A 17,652-nucleotide genomic window follows, 5' to 3' on the forward strand; every position below is an offset into this window, starting at 1 on the left:
AAGGTAAGCCGCTTGCTTACAGGTTTTGATAAAGCCATACAAGTGGGCATGTTCTAGGTAGGGAATTTTATTCAATAGTAGACATAATAGATTCAAATAATCTTCTATTATGTAAGCTGCTGAAAAATCCTGTAGTTTAGTGCAAAATTGTGCTGGGGATGATCCCCGTACTAATCCTTATCCTAATATTGTTGCTGTTATTTATCCACATTTTGGCTCTTACTATAAGGGAGATTTCTCTGGACATATAGGGGAGAATTCAATTCCCAGCGATGTGCCACGGAATGCCTCTGGAATTATCGTGTAGGCCCTTTGCTTCAATGTAATATCATGGATTTTTTCTCACTCCCTTTAGAGGTTCGCAGGAATATCAGCCATGTTCGGGTACCGTAGTATCCGGAAAAGTGCACAGTCAGAAATCACTGTGATGTATGGCGGGTCAACATGGGGAATTGAATTCCCCCCATATTGTCTCACTAGTCAGCAACTGCAACTACCATGATCGTTTGTTAATGTGTACATCATTTTACCAGCTAATGTATATACCAGGATAATTGTTATTGTGTATGCAATAACATTTTTAAGTCAAGCTTACATAAGGTGGCTTAAGGTGTCAATTGTGTCAGTCAAATCAGCTAATTTGGGTGGAAATTTTCACATATGCGGTTCCAGGAATCAGCATAGGTGTCGGAGGCTGAATAAAATCGTTCTGCAATAGTGATCGATATTTGTCTGTGGTAATCAGTCGACCACATTAATGGGACCCCATGGTATCTGACTGGATATGTCCTAATTTAAATGAATAGATTTAAGTATGTGTGGTCACATTTAAGATGCCCACACAAAGTAAGATTTTGATTTGATTTCCCTAATAAAAATACACAATATGGCCAAAATGCTCAAAATTCGCAAATATCTGATCAAATTGCAATGATCCAATCCAATCAGATTGTGACCTGTAAGGTCTGCATTAGCTGTTTAAGCGGCTATTCTGTTTATTGCATTTCATTGTTTAGTCCATAAATGTAAGTGTATACAATAAGATGAGAGCATAAAATAAGGAGCTTTGACAGAGTATGTCAGATTATATTATGGGACAATTATCTCACATTTTTTTATATTTACACAGATGAGGACAATCACTAAGAGCTATTTTCTTCCTTTTTTTGTATAGGAAGAACATAAAATATTGTAAAGATACTTGGCATATCACATTAGTTTACCTGTTTTAGCCAAGATATGGTAATAATACCTAATATTCCTAATGCACAAGCTTATTAACTAAAAAGTAACTTTTCATTGGACAAACTTATTTTGTGTTATGGGCAAATATAATGTAGAATAGGGAGTCGAGTCATAATTGAGCAGACCATAGAGTGGATAAGGTGGATCTCGAACATGACCAAGTTTATCCTTATTTTTTATTAAAAATGTCAGGTATAATAGCAGGGGCAAATGCAGGATTTGTAGAGGGGGGTTTCCACACCACACCGCCAGTGGGCGTGACCAGCATGCATGGGGGCGTGGCTATTATAGACAGTGCTTGGCTGCTCTCCAACTCTTCCTATCCCCATAATATACATGGGCAATGCTGCCTGCACTACTGTTAGGTGCACGTAGATCTCCCTTTTCAAGCAGAGCCGTGTGAAGCTGGGGAAGGGTCCAGCCACCTCAATTATACAGTGCCCCAGGCATGGAGGGGGGTTTCCAGGCACTAGGAACCCCCCCCCCCCCTCAGTTTGCCTATGAATAGATTTAAACATATTTTTAAATGTGAGGGAAAAATGCAGACAACCATTGCCTTTTTGCATTGCTAACAGTTGCGTATCTTGGATTGTAACCTTGCTATCTACAGAATGCAGCCAGTAAGTACTCCATCACTTCACATTGCAATACTAGAGCAAATTCATTTCTCTTAAAAAAAGAGACATTCAATTCAATTGTATAATGTACAACAGCTTAGAAAAGTGCACTGAGGTTTCCAGAAAAAGATTTGAAGATATGCAGTTATGAAAAAAAATACTTAAGGTATATTTCAAGTGACTCCCTATCCTGTGTATGTAGTGTATATTATTAGATATCTCAAATCATCTAAAAGTATGTGAAAGTTTCCTGTGTTAAACTTTTATTAAGTTTTAAAAATCCCATTCTTTATATTGCTTCTACAAAAGGAAGACAATCATATCATTTAGCTTTTATTCGAAAGAAACAAACTGTGACAGATGTACCACAGACAAAGTGCTTATGAAATCTACTCATATTCATAGAAAAATCATACACTAGTAATCATAGTCATTCACATCCTAAGTAGATTTTATTTTAGATTTGCAAAATGTTACAGTAGAAATTTTCATCACTTTCGCTGTGGTTGGCAAACTATCAACCCAAATATTAAATAATGTGAAGCTTTTCAAGGTGTGTTAACCACATTTATAAAACAAACAGAATTAAAAGTTTCTTTATGTGAAGTGACAACTTTTCACAGGTAGACATGCTGTAACTTATTCAGAGACCAATATGGTTTAAAACAAACTTACATATAAAGTTAACCTCATGTTTTATGCACATTTCACAGTTTATTCAATTTTTAGAATATTTGTAATCAGTCTGAGAATACTGCAGTTGCATGAATATCCTTTTAGTTCCAAAAGTCCTCTATTTTAGTGAATAGAATTGCAGATATATTTGGTGACTGACAGGTGAGAAAAGGAAATGTCTTGTGTGTACCCCACTGATGGTGAGCCCTGGATAACGTGTGGGTATTTTGGAGGTACTGTTGCTGGTGTTAGGAAACAAATAGTGTCTTGACAAGGAACTTCACACAGAATTCCATCATGGGCAAGGCTTAAGATACCTTCTTGCAGTAGAGTTAAGCTCTCCTTGAAACTCTATTAAGACTACATGATACAGAAACAACAGCATAGAACTAAAAAAATAAATAAATCCCCTTAACAATGCCATCCTAGTAGGCATTGTGGAAGAAATCAAGATCTAGAGGGTTCTATAAATTGAGAGTCATAATTTAGAAATAAGGACAGGGAGAGAATTCCCCATGTATTACTTATTGCAGCAATCTTTGATTGTGCAATTTAAGAAAAAATGTCATCGGGCAGCTGGGCGATGCTCACCTCCTTTGCAACAATGGCAGGAAGTGGTGAGAGCACTACTGCCAATTGTCAGGCCAGTTTATTGTCAATCTGTGCATGTGAGAGCCAGCATGCCAGCTTGCGCATATGCACTGGAACTGGAAGCCAGAACTTAGACACTCAGTTCCAGGTTTCATAAAAAAAATATAAAGTTTATTTAAAAACAAATTAAAAAAAATTAGGAAAAAATGAATTAAAAATTTTGTTTTTTTAATAATAATAATAATAATAATAATAATAATAATAATAATAAAGTATTTTTACTTGTTCTGCCCCTTGCTATTAGCAATCGGAGGGCAGAGGCAGTACATATACCGCTGCTGTCCTAGCAGGGGGGGGAAGCATCAGCGGAACATCCCTGTGAAAGCTCCCACTGGTAGTAGTAGTCACCGACTAGGGGGCTTTGATAACTATCCAGGGGATCTATAGGTTTTCTCTTATGGATAAATATACCCCAGAATGTGAAGCTCGCTCTGAAATTTAAATTCACACAGGACATTCCTCTATGAAATTATACATATGTATAGCTTGACACAATGAATAAGAGAAAAGAACAACATATGACACATGCACAATACACAATAAGATTTATCAGTACACAATCCTTTTTTCTTGGTAATTACATAAATCTCATGCATTAGAAGTTGAACTTAACTTGATTAATTTGAATATAATATTTCTCTATTCCCTACACATAAGATAATCCATCTACTGCTGCATTTTGAATCTCATATAGAGGTACATTTAACACAACAATTTCCCCATCAGTTTGCAGGAATCTCCCATTGCCATGTGCTGATGGAAGATCTAGCCCTGGATGTGGCCTCCCGGTTGCCTCCATTGCTCGTCTTATATCAAAACACTGCCTCTGTCACATGCAGCCCTGTCCTCAATAATTCATTCACACAAATGATTAGATCTCTTCCTTTCCGAAATATTCTGTGCTGCTGTAAGGATTGTGATGATCTAATTGTCTGCAGAGTGTTCTCCCACCCACTCTATAATTGTGGACAAATAGACAAGCAGGATTTGAAGACTGAATACAAAAAATGGTCAAACAAACTTTAAAAAAATATAAACTTTATGTTTATTAAGTACTTCAAAATCAAAAACACAAAAACTCAAGCCATTTTTAAAAATAGGTTCACAAAAAGCTGTTGCTAAATACACCTTTTAGGAGGCGTATCTCACTCAGCTACTGGAGGGCTGGTGCAACAGTACACAATAATAATGATGACTTTCAGCAGCTCCTGGTTAGCTGATAGCACTTAAATCATTAGTATCCCGGCTATATTATGTTAAGTTGGGGACGTTTATTGACATTCCATTAGGACTACTGCAATAAAAAATATTACCCGCTGATTTTTAAAGGGGTAAACAACTAATATGGAGGTGTTTGCATTTAATTACATTTTATATTGACAATGTGTCTTTTGCATTTATTAATAACAGTCTGCACAATATTCTTTCTTGTGCATATGACATTTCTTTATATTGAAGCCCCATATGCTATCCTTAGACGTAAATATACACACTTCTATGCCTGATGTAGGCCTGGCGCAAATGTTTTTGAGCTGGATGCGTCCATCTCAACATATACAAGAATGTCATTTTTGCATACGTTTTTTCCTACTTAAGATCGAAACACAAATGAGTCAGTCATCATTGGAGTTTTCAGAGAGGTTCTCTACACTCTGTTCCTACTTTTAGAGCATGTGTTAACACTTAATGAATAATTAATTAGTAAATACTTCAACATTAGCCAAGATGTTGCGGACATCTAAACTAATGTTATTGAGCATATTTATAGTTTGCATGTATAAGAGAATTTATAATGAATAAACGAATCAAATAAACATTAGATGTATATATTGTATTTAAATTTGTGAGGTATTTTGTGGAATATCCGGTGCATTGCATAGAAGCACCTCTAGTGTCCAAATGTAGAACTATAATTAACATAATTAGCACTTCAAGTATTTTTACTTAATATTATGTGCAGTCAGTGGTTGAAGTGAGGGTGTATATGGTGGTACGCCAGATCGCTACTTCTCCTACTGCCTTCATTGTAAATCTATTAAATTCCATTCACTTTACATAGTTCATACTGCCACTTCTAAATCTACACTTCAACCACTGTACGCAGGTATATTGAAAGAATATTTTGAGAATTGTTTGCTAAAAATGTCTAATCACAATTCACAATCAAGACAACATTACACCTTATGATTGGCCCTCCTGCTCACACACCTCCTCTGCAACATTTTCAAGTTGGTTAAAAAATTTGCCAGATCTTTATTACAGAACCCGCAGAGTTCCAGGAAAAATGGCGTTTAGGAATCCCATGGGCTCTGGCTATATGGAGGTTGTAAATTAGAATAATATTTTACTAGGTGATAAGTATACTTATCTTCCAAGGGATCAGGGGCTAGTTGGGCTGGGGGGCATCTGCCCACCGGTCCGGTCCCATCGTGGGCTTCCTGGTGCTGGGTCACCTAATAGGCTGCTGAGCCCACATGGAATAAAATTTGCCAGCCAGCTCCTGCAAGGGATAGTTATATTTGACAAGTTTATGGGATGGTTAGTAAACAAATTGTCACGAACTCAGAGTATTCTGCTTGCTGGTTTTAGCACTACTCACCAAAGAGGAGCGGAGTCTAACGTGTCCCAGGTCTTCGTCAGGTACCCACACAAGGAAGTATGGTCTTAGCTGCAGGAGACACGCAGGTCGCGGTCCCCAGAGGGAGCAACCAGTGAAGCGGTAGGCAGACTGGGTCAGAACCGAGAGTCAGGATATGCCACAGGGAGAGTCCAATATCGTAGTCAGGAACTAGCCGGGTCAGAACCGAGAATCAGGATATGCCACAGGGAGAATCCAATATCGTAGTCAGGAATAGTCAGGTCAGGTATCAGAAGCGCAGAAGAGAATGGTCAACAGGCCGGGTTCAGTACACAAGGAGCACAGATGAAGAGTAGTCAGGAGCAAGCCGGGTAATACACAGGAGTCACTAGAGGAATACACAGGAACGCTGGAGCTAGGTGGGACCTAATACTCTGGCACTCTCCAAGTGCCAGAGTGATCCTTTTATAGGGCATCTCCTAATCAGTGGCGGTGGTGACGCTGAACACCACCGCCGGAACTACTGAGAAGCGTTCCGTTGCCTAGCAACGGAATGCGTGACCGCCGACCCGGAAGTGCGTTCGGTTGCCTAGCAACCAAGCGCTCTGCAGCAATAGCAGGCGTCCGTCCCTGTGCGACGGACACAGCACGGGGACGGCGCCTGACACAAATCACTCATTAGAATTATTACTGTAAGTCTGCAAAAGGCTGCTGAAGATGCTCGAAACATATTCATATACTTGCATTGCTGTCAATAGGTGAGATAATCACAAGTATTGAGTGTTCTTTGCTAATGTTGCTTTGCCCATTGACCTGCAATTCCATCCATTTTAATGACTTTTAGATGCCTAAGTTATGTGTTTCCGCTATATAGTCCAGAAGTATAGCTATACAAGCCTACTCTCTCAGAATGTCAATGAGACTCCTGAATTTTGGAAAGTGCTCCTGGACTACCGGAAGAGTAGCCCACTTTCCTTACTCCCACCCAATCTTCTTGTGAAGTGGCCCAATAGGGCCATGATGACACAATTGTGCAGCGGGAGGACAAGGTAAATTGCGACGTTGCAGCCTGTGCTTGCCCCTTGGACCTTCCCTCCTGGATCTTCCAGGGGGGGAGGGGGGGTAACAAAAGTATGCAATGATGAGTATAGCAAATAACAAGGTAATATTTTACTGATTTTACATAAATTTCTTAACGATTTATTGGATGGGATATTTCGAGGTCTTATTACATTCCGTTTGGTGATAAGTAGGGCTCTACTTATTAAAATGCAGTGATAAGGCTGCTTGCCTATCACTGCTTATCACTGCGATAGAAAAGCACATATTGCCACAATTTACCATTAAACTACCACTACTCTAGGCCAGTCTCAGCAGATATCCACATGCGTGACCTGGCTATCCAGCTCATGCTTGCGCAGTAAAATAAAAAGGCCAGACTTAAGTTAAGAATAGATTTAAATTTCAAAAATAAGAATCGTTAAAAACTTGCTTTACTTAAATAATAATGCATTTTTTCACTCATTTTACTCAAGAAAAAGACTTGTTATATAAGCTAGAATAATAATGTCAGCAGGGGCTACCGCTGGCCCTAGCACTGCTATTATTGGTGGTGAACCGATGATGTATAGGGATTTTTTGCCATTTAATAAATAGAGGCTATAGAGTGTTGAAATTAGTTGACTGACCTTCTCTGTAGCCCAGCCATCCTCTTATGTTATAATATGATATAGTTACTTATTCTTTAAAAAAAAAAATGGCCAACAGGTAATAAGAGAGGTCTCCCCAGAAACAGAGTGTGATCTACAATTGTAGCAAGTACTTTTCTTAAGCTTGCTCTGAAATTCACACAAGCCAAGCACTGTACCAGATGTGTGTGTGCAAGTGACTCCTCACAATATGTATCTATTTTTACTTTTATCCCACTGCCAGTGATGCCCGTCCATCTGTTATAATTGGTCAGGGAGTTGAGAAGGATTATTATTTATCTGCCCAGCAGCCGCTATATGGTAAATTCAACTGGTGCTCACATCCTTATGCAATCTAGTTTTATCACATTATATCGACACTGTATTAATCGCACAACTTCTATCTCTCCTGGACAGATGAGTGCTGCAGGTGACTGAAACTAGTCGTAGTAAACATTAGTGTGATGCAGGCCCAGACTAGCTATATGGTTTTCTATTAAATGCCAGACAGACTGATGTTCCAAAGCACATTGTGGACAGTTTCACAAACCAAGCCATCGGCTTTATCAGCATACATTATTATCATTTTCCAGAGCTGATCAGCATTATAATATCTGACCAAGAGGTGGGAGGAGGTGATTTAAGAGATCAAAGAGATCAAAAATAGAAGAAATAAAAGGATGAAAGAAGCGATAAAGCTAAATGTTAATTTATTTCATGATACTGATGGTGGTTGCTGTTGAATGTTAAAGACACTGTTGTGGGAGGGAGGCACAAATCAAAAAGTTATGGCTTATAGCACAGTCATAACAAGGTACATGATTCTATGTCCTAAAAAGTTATTATACTGTTCCTTTCAACTACTGCAAAGCGAAAAAAAACTCATTAAAATTAGGTAGAGGTACGGCGTTCATTCTGCATACAGAGGAGCTATTTAATTACCTAATTGGCCAATACGGTGATTCTTCACATTTTTAACGAACACTTCACTGGCTCCTCATGCAATGTGTGAAATTTTCTGTATGGAGCATCTATTTAGAATTGAATCTATATTTACTGTTATTCAATTGTCATTTAGTATAGTTAACTTAGTTAAAGAAAAACATAAGCAGATAATTCTAGTTCCTAAAGTAATACTCCTAGGAAGGGTAATACATTCACTCTACCCACGGTGCCATTCATTGGAGCACTGGGTATTGCTCCATTCAGCTTTTTTTCTCAGGGCTCTATGTTATGGTGTAGAGGGAGATGTGAGTGGAAGGACCAATCAGATATGAAAGATGGAGATTGGGACTTTTGATTGGCCCTCCCACGCACACACCCTGCAGCACCATTGAAAATGGAGAACAGAAAAAACTCCCATGGCTATCTGGGAGTGTATATTTAAGCCATGTATGTGCACACATTCATTGGGTGAATTAATATTTTACAATGGTACATCTTGGTATAGTATCTTACTGACAATAAGCAACTTCAGATATTAATTCAGTTTAAAACAGCCCCCAACATATCAATATTATAATATTTATTAAAACTATCTAGGCACTGAACAATCATACATTCAAATCACTTGTATACCATTTTCTGCGTACTTGCACACTCTCCCATAATGTCCGGGAGGACCCGGAGGGAGAAATATGAAGATGGCACGTATGATATTCTGTATAATATGCAAATAGTTCTGTTAATTGCATCCATACAGCTATGATTCTGCTCAACTGTACCCATGTTCCTCTTATTATATATACTGTTTCCATGTTTGTTATATCTGTATGATTATGCCAGGTGCTACGGAACATGTGGCACCACATGAATGAATGATGATGATATACGTGATACAACGTTTAAGAAAGTTAATATTATTAAGTGGGATAAATACCTGAAATTTGGAGTATGTCCAATAAGAAATTACTTTGTTCTGTTGAATTGTGCAGTCTGCTCACACATAAAATTTTCAAGTAGCAGCATGATCTTGAATACGAAATTTGGACAAACATTTTTTTTGAAGAGATTGAACTGTTTTTATTCATCCGTGTATAATGCACAGTGATAATTCTATGGGCTCCTCAAATATGAATGAGTCGCAAATAAAACATTTTGCATATGTGGACACTTTTAATGTCTTGGTAAACAATAGTTTGCCTACATTAAAACAAATGTATGCTTCTATTAATATTTGAGTGTTTGGACAATAGATGGGAGACAATAATGTATGACATCAATTTTTTTTTTTAAATAGTATTCTGCACGCAAGGACATAGCTTTAATATATATGGTACTCTGTGCAAAATAGCACTGACTGTAGAGCATGTTACTGAATGTAGTACTGAATGACGTCACAGGTGAAGACAAGAGTCAATGTTTCTGTGGATTGATGGGGTCAGCTAGTTTATTGTTTATAGTCATAGCTGTTTAGATTTAAATGGACAACTATTTTAATTGAAATCAAGCCACACTATACAGTGACCATCTATACAGCACTATACAGTGCTCAGGTTTACTCATTCCAAGTCATGTTAAGCCTAATATAACGTTTTACCCAGAATTAGATCTACATGACACAATCGACTATTTTTGTGAAGGGCTTGTACATAAACAATGTCACTTAACATGTCAATCTTCACAGTGATTGATTTCCTTTTTATTATCGCATTGTTATTAGAATCTGAAATCATAAGTTTAAAATAGACTGTTCACTTAAAGGTTAAATATCATGATGCCATCAGCATAATGACGTCCTCTATCATTCTATTTCTCTAAGTACAAAAGCAAACTGGTGATACCAATGAAAATTGTAAAGCACCTATAAAGAAAAAAAGGGAATCTTTTATTAGATAGTTAAACAGGGCAATTACATTATAGCTTTAAATATCACGGCTGCCTCTTCTTCATTTCCTGCAGCAAAGCAATAAATAAATAAATAAATGAATAAATTGAAATTAGACACTTTGTTACAGAGCAACTACAAGATTAATCTTTGTTTTGGATTTAATGTTGAACTAAAGTTACCACTGGGGAATAACTAACACTGCAGTTATAAAGATAAATAAATCCAATAATGAAGAAAACCTTCCTAGAATCGACTCTGATGTTTAAAATGTAAAACAGGATCAGTCTCCATGGGGTTTTATGCTTTTATTTCACCACTGGGAAGATCTATTGATTTTCTAATCATCTCTCTTTTGGATCAGTTTTTTTTTTTTCATGAGTTCTCTATTTGGATATGCTTTTCAGAAGCTAGTCTACACTGATGGCCTAGTTTTATACCAAAGAGATTGTGTGAGGGCACATCTGTGAGCTTTTCAAATGCAAATGAACGCTGAATTAATAGGTTATATATAGCATGCTTTCCCAAGTTTAAAAGTAGTGGAAAATATATAAATTAAAAGAAAACTGAGCTATGATCACTTCAATAAGGGATTTTTTTTTTAACAATGGGTGATGTTATATAAGGACAAAATTGTCAAATCAATGAATATGTTAATGAAAGAAGGAGGTATTTTAATGAAAAAAATGTTTTCACACAGTTGTTTAAATGATTAGATTATTTTTATTGCACACACTTAATACTATTTATTTTATTGCATAAAATAATGATTATTTTTTATTGCATAAACTAAACAATCAATGTAAAAAAAAGTAATTAAGATCATTTACTGTTGCTGCATTCTCACAAGTCCACATATTTTACACTGTAAAGATTCAAACTTGGAACTGAAAATCCTGTATTTGTTGCCACTAACCTACTTGCCATGGATGTACCCTCTCATGGCCCACACCTTTGGCCTCTTTAGCTTGATTTCTACTTTTAGATTTTAAGCTTTCAAGGGCAGGTTTATTGTTAGAGTTTGTTACTTGTTTATCTGCGTTTTATTATTTGTATACGTTGGAGAGTAATGAATGCTGGATAACTATGAAAGACTGGTCTGGTTGGTATAGCTCTCCTTCCGGCACAAGTTCCTCTTCCAGTCGTAGCTTCATTGTTCACTACAATGTGGAAGGAGGAACAAGTCATGCACTAAACAATCACCGTACAATGTGTATGGCTAGCGCCTGGAAGGACATAGTGTGGTGGAAGCACCAGAGACCAACAGTGATTGTGGTGCATAGATACAAGCTTTCATTATTAATAATAGATACACTTTCATTATTAATAAACATTAGTGAGAGGATTGGATTGAGGCTGAGAGAGGAATAGGAAGGGGTAGTACTGCAGAGTTTAGCATAATAAATGTCAGGAACCACCCTGGGAGCAGCCTCATTCACCTAACTGTATAATGTATGCAAAAGCAGGTTCAATGGAATACAAATGTGAGCTCTTTATATAGATGTTTAGCACAATAGTGGATTGACCTCAGTATTTTCTTACAATGTTGCAACATTTGTAGTTACATTAAGTCATGTCTTTTTATAGTGTTTTTAAAACAATCAGTTATAACCAACTTCCTATTTATAACTATACAGTGAGAAAATTCTAACACATTCCAGGATTGAAACCATCTGCCACATAAAACTTTCTCTTAATAATTCTAACTTCCATTTAATTTCCCCTAATGTGACCTTGTAGTGCTCAAGCTTCTTTACAAATGCTTGGATACAAGAGTTTTCACGAACCCTTCAGAAGTCATGGTTATGTAATATATGAGATAGGAGAGTACTTATACTACAGTATGCAATGGTTTATGGCCCATAATATTAAAGTTGTGGCAGCATCTTGGAGATTGCAATCTGTAGAACTGAAATATCCTTGTCAGGCAAATGAGTGACAGAGGTGCTTGTACTCTATCCTCATACTACACATTGTTGCTAGTACTAAATAGGAGCAATGTGTATTGGACACAATTCTTTCTGTAATAATAACAATGTAAAAAAAGTGCCTGGAGGTGGCAGAAAACTTGTACTCATTGGTAGTTGCACTTTTGTAATGCAAAAAAGGAAACTTCTTAAAGGAGAGTTATTGAGGTAAGGAGAGTCAATGAGGAGGAAAGCACTCACTATTTGACTTTATAGCAAGACAACAAGGCACTATCCATATCCACATGAAGGTCTACAACATTCCACATGTGTGCCTCTATACTGTGTGAAAATGTGCTGTTTAAATGTCAAATAAAATTTTTGAACTTACATTTATAAAACAACACAGATGACCTTTCAAAAGTTATAAAAAGAGTAGTATTTATAATTTAATTGTGATTAATTATCATATTGTGATAAATACAACTTTCTGACTAAGTAAGATAAAAATATAGGCAAGATGTCATAATCTGGCATGTGTCGCCTTGTAATTATTATTTTAAAAGACTGACTAAGGGAAATATCTGTCAGTATATGAAAGACTTAACGATCATGCATTTACAATGTTTTCCATTACTGCATATGTCATCCTAAGATATATCTTCAGAATTGACACTTTTGTAGTGCAAAAAAGGAAAGCTAAATCTATAATTTACTGTAAAGGACTTTAATGTCATTTGTTAATGTAGTGCCCTGGGTGTATATTTACTAAACTGCAGGTTTGAAAAAGTAAAGATGTTGCCTATAGCAACCAATCAGATTCTAGATGTCATTTTGTAGAATGTACTAAATAAATAACTAGAATTTGATTGGTTGCTATAGGCAAAATCTCCACTTTTTCAAACCCACAGTTTAGTAGATCTAGCCCCAGGACTGCACTACAAAGAAGTTTTACCATAGAAGAATGTATGCACATATAGAGCACTGAAAGAGAGGAAACTTCCAAAGATCAAGTAAATTCTTAACAAAAATATTTGCAGAACTAAAAATTGCATTGACAAGATCATAGGCATGTAGTGGGTTAACATTTGGCGTTCCCCCTGCTACGCATTATGAATAACTCTTTATTCAGGCTGACCCAGGGAACACTGAATAGAAGTTCAATTATTAATTTAAATGAATTATCGTTGGATCCTACACCCAAAGGTCCACTACACCACATTAAGGAGTGAAAGAGTTGTGGCAATATGAATAATTTTCAGAAATGAATGACTAGATGGATGAATATAAGTTGTAAAGATGCACAATGGATGCCTAAATTAGAGATGTCAGTCTCCACCACCATAGGCATAGATGATCGCTGGCAGGTTCCGCGTTTGAGTGGCCATTCATGAATGATTGACAGCCTTGCGTATAGCAGCATGTCACATCTTACTGGTGCACCTACATAGGTGTACATGTAAGATGTTGATAGGGGCTATTAATTTATACAAGTTCCAGGCACATGCTGTGCAGTGCCCCTGAGGGGTACTTACCCATGATAGGTTCCTGGGTGCTTTGATTCTTATACCTCCATTGAAGTTAGTGATTGCTATCTGCTTGCTCTCACAATGGCTTTGGATTACTCTTTTGGAAAGCTGCTTTGGTACTGCCTGTTGCTTTCCCAGCTTGACCCTGACCTTACTATCGATTTCTCATTTAGTACAGCATCTACCAGTCTATTGCTGAACCTCTCATGACTTTCATGTCTCTGAACTTAAAGTCTATTTTATCCCTCTGCTGTACTCTGTTTCATTTCTCCACCTCATGTATAAGTCTGAGGACAACTGAATTCTAGTAAAGTCAACTTGCTTGCTGGAAACAGGACCACTATAGGGTATGCAAGCCTGGTCATTGCAGTACATGGAAATGGTGTAGTCTCAGACATGACACAATCATTTAAATAACAATAATCTATGAATTAGAATTGCTTATGCACTTATACTTATCCAGCTGATTGAAGAATCCATTTCTGAAGCATTCTGAACAAATTTATTTCTAAGCTCAGCATATCACATCAGGCAGCAAATCAAGCAAATAACTGGTACTATGTATAATGAGATTTCCAAATGTGAGGTGTATAAACCTGTTCTTGATTTTGTTTTCTTATTGTCATCACACATATTTTGAAGAAAAGAATGCTAAACTGTAATGTTAAAGAGTTTGCATAATGCTATTAAATCATTCACCACTTATAGTTATTCAAATCACTAAATTAGAATGTGTTCAAATAGTTTTGTAAATTAATATATTAATGTCTTCATAAAATATGTTTCAAAGTGTATATTAAATGTAAAAAAATGAAACAGAAAAAGCAAAGAGTGGGATTTTATGCAGGTAATGTATTGATTTTATGCAAGCGGTGAATACCAGTGCATAGCCAAAGAAAGACCTCTGAGCTAAAGGAGAACTCTATGATTTCATTATTTATTCTGAAAGACTAGCAAATATATGAGGGACTGATGCCTGGGACTCCTGTTGTTCATTAGATACCCACCAATGCGGAAATCTGCAACTGATACTTCTCCAGACACAATAACCTGGAGAATTGTCAAAGTAAACACTATTCAGTGGAAAGATGTCAATGCATGGGCAAGCCACAGCAGTCATACAATCATTTGCACTGACGTCCTACCATTGAGCAGCATTTAATGTCCAGGCTGCCATACCTGGAGTAGTATCGATTACAGACACCTGCTTGGGGTGAGTGCCACAATCATGGGTCCCCATCAATGTTACTAGTTGGGAAGATCTTGGAACATTGCGAGTGTCATTCCATCATTTTAAACCCCCATCCCCCACACAATAATCACATATCAGCAAGGCCTTGTGCACAAAGGTGTTGACAAAATGCCTGTTAAAAGCTAGACAAAGCCCCGTACATTGTCTTCCCTTTTAATAGAGCAACCAATGTGTATTTCATAGTGTGATAGCGCCTATAGAAATCCATTACATATTGCTGAACATTAACTCTTGTCAACGCTGTAGATAAAGTTTAAATTAATGCAAAATAAAGTAAACACTTTTACATGGCCATATCATAGCTCCAGTAATACACAATATTAGTTGGATTTGGATACAAGGATTTTCTATGTAGACATCTGTGAAAGGGATTGTGAAAAGCAAATAGTTTTTATCTCCTTTACGATACCAGCACAACATAAAATGGTCCTCAACTCAGTCTATTTAGGATTTTTTAGATTTTGTGTGCTAGACCAGCCGACTGGGGAAGAAAAACTAAGACTTTACTGCAAAATGAAAAGCATTGGAAGATTAAAAACATGATATTAAGGATAATTGGAGACTGGGAACAGAGCCAGATTAAGCAATATGATCAAATAATTATAATACAATTGTGAGCATTAACAACTGCAATTTATCTCTAGTATTGCTCCTGTAATAAGAAAACAGCAAAAAAACCACAAATACTAAAATATATATATTTTCCCCAAATGTGTTGTGGTTATTCCTTTGTTCAACAGAAGTTATTATAGATAACTTTGTTGATCGTAGCACCAGTAGATGTAAAGAAAACACAAATTTAAATTTATCTCAAACAAACCCATGAATCTAATATGTGTGTCTATGACCTATTACTTTTTTTTATAAATGCTCACAATGTGGGTCATATAAAGTATGATGACCAGCCCATATTTATTGTGTAGGCACTTGTAGGTATATGCCTACGGGGGCAAGAGTTCCCAGTGGGAAGGACCAAAGGGCATGTGGGGACGACGACATCTCTTCATCTCCCTTCCTGTTTGTTGCTTACTTTATTCTATTCTGTTTTAATCACAAACTATGCAGCAGCTTCTTGTAACTTTACTCTGCTGGGATCTAGTCTTCAAAAGCACTGGAAAGTGGAATCACCACTGTCTCTCCTCAGCAGAGATCATATTAATTTAGCTGACCGTGACATTCAGATGGATTTCATAGATCATACTTACCAACTTTAGAAAGTTGGTTTCCGGGAGCCTGCCGGGGGAGGTGGGCGTGATGGGGGGCGTGTCTCCAAAATGCGCATTTTGGATCCTCATTTGACAGCGGGGGTGGGGCCAAATGCCGCGATTCACTGGGAATCGTGGCGTTTGGGACCTAATTCTGCCCACTTCACTAGGAAGTGGGGCACTTCCTAGTGAAGTGGGCAGATCCGGGAGATTGCCACACTCTCCCAGGAGTCCGTGAGACTCTCGCAAAATGCGGGAGTCTCCCGGACATTCCAGGAGAGTTGGCAAGTATGTCATAGATTCAACACTAGTGAATTCATATATATATAGTGATCTTGATTTGACAAGTCTTTGGTGAATAAATATAAATAACAACCACTGAAAAACTGGCTAATATGCTCCCTGAATCCAAAACAGCTGTGACCATCAAGATTCTACAGCGTGAACAATGCAAAAAAAAATACAGCGCTAAAACACAAACAAACCATGAGAGCTGGCATGCATTGGTAACATAACCAGCCACCTTTCCCATAAGTTTCAGACTCAGTCCTGGCTTCACAGGTCTAGCACTGTTTAAAGTACTATAAATACATAAAAAAAAAGGTAAGCACGAAAATCCTCAACTAACCCCAGTGCTAGATAGTCTGGGCTGATTACTGCTATAACAGGAACACTAGCACATTTACAAATAGACTGTTCATTCATTTGTGAATTGCTGCTTGTTCCTCATTTATCTGGACGTTAGCACCATTGGTTCACATGTATGTGGACCTGAGGGAACACTAGCAGATACACACCACACTCATAGTAGTGAAAACCAGCCCTGGCTGTCTAACGCAGTTGCTGGTTAACAATTTTGAGAGAGACGCTACATTTTTAATTATTTTGTTTCTATTGCACAGTTAAACATCTGTGGTCTGAGGAGAGGTAATTGGCAATCACTTGCAATTCTCTACTATTCAGCCACGTGTGTTTTTCCTGCAAGTGACTATTAATTCATTTAAGCCAGCATGCACACCTAGTCATTTGATTAACAAAGCACAATACGCACACTCTGCATACTCTTGATTGAAGTGACATGCGTCGTACGATTCTGGTGACAGAGAAATATGTCAAAGGGAATTTCAATATTACAATTGATGTGATTTGAAGTGACCACTTTTGCGAAAGTGACCGAAGGGGACAGCAGTGAGATCCGAAGATCCCTCTAACGCAATGCTTTCCCCATACAGCAGACCTGAAAAATTACACATAGGGTAATGTACGCCAGCCTGTAAAAGCATTTTCAATACTTGCGGTACATAGCAGTCCCCATAGTTATCTATTCCCCATGCTATGTATTGCTAAAAAAAAAAAAAAATGCAAAGTAGCAGATATCATAGATATCTGCTGCAATGCACGGTTAATAAATGTGCATATTACTTAAATATGCTTCAGGCCCCCGAAAAAATTTGTTGTTAGGGGAATTCAATGAAAAA

At 37.3% G+C, this 17,652-nt stretch overlaps 1 protein-coding gene across 2 annotated transcripts in view; it reads right to left on the reverse strand.

The window, feature by feature from the left end:
- The window catches only part of KCND2 (potassium voltage-gated channel subfamily D member 2), a 375,371-nt gene that overhangs the window by 280,838 nt on the left and 76,881 nt on the right, over positions 1-17,652 (reverse strand). The window lies entirely within an intron of this gene.

Source organism: Mixophyes fleayi, chromosome 4, assembly GCF_038048845.1.
Source record: "Mixophyes fleayi isolate aMixFle1 chromosome 4, aMixFle1.hap1, whole genome shotgun sequence".
Taxonomy (NCBI): Eukaryota; Metazoa; Chordata; class Amphibia; order Anura; family Limnodynastidae; genus Mixophyes; species Mixophyes fleayi.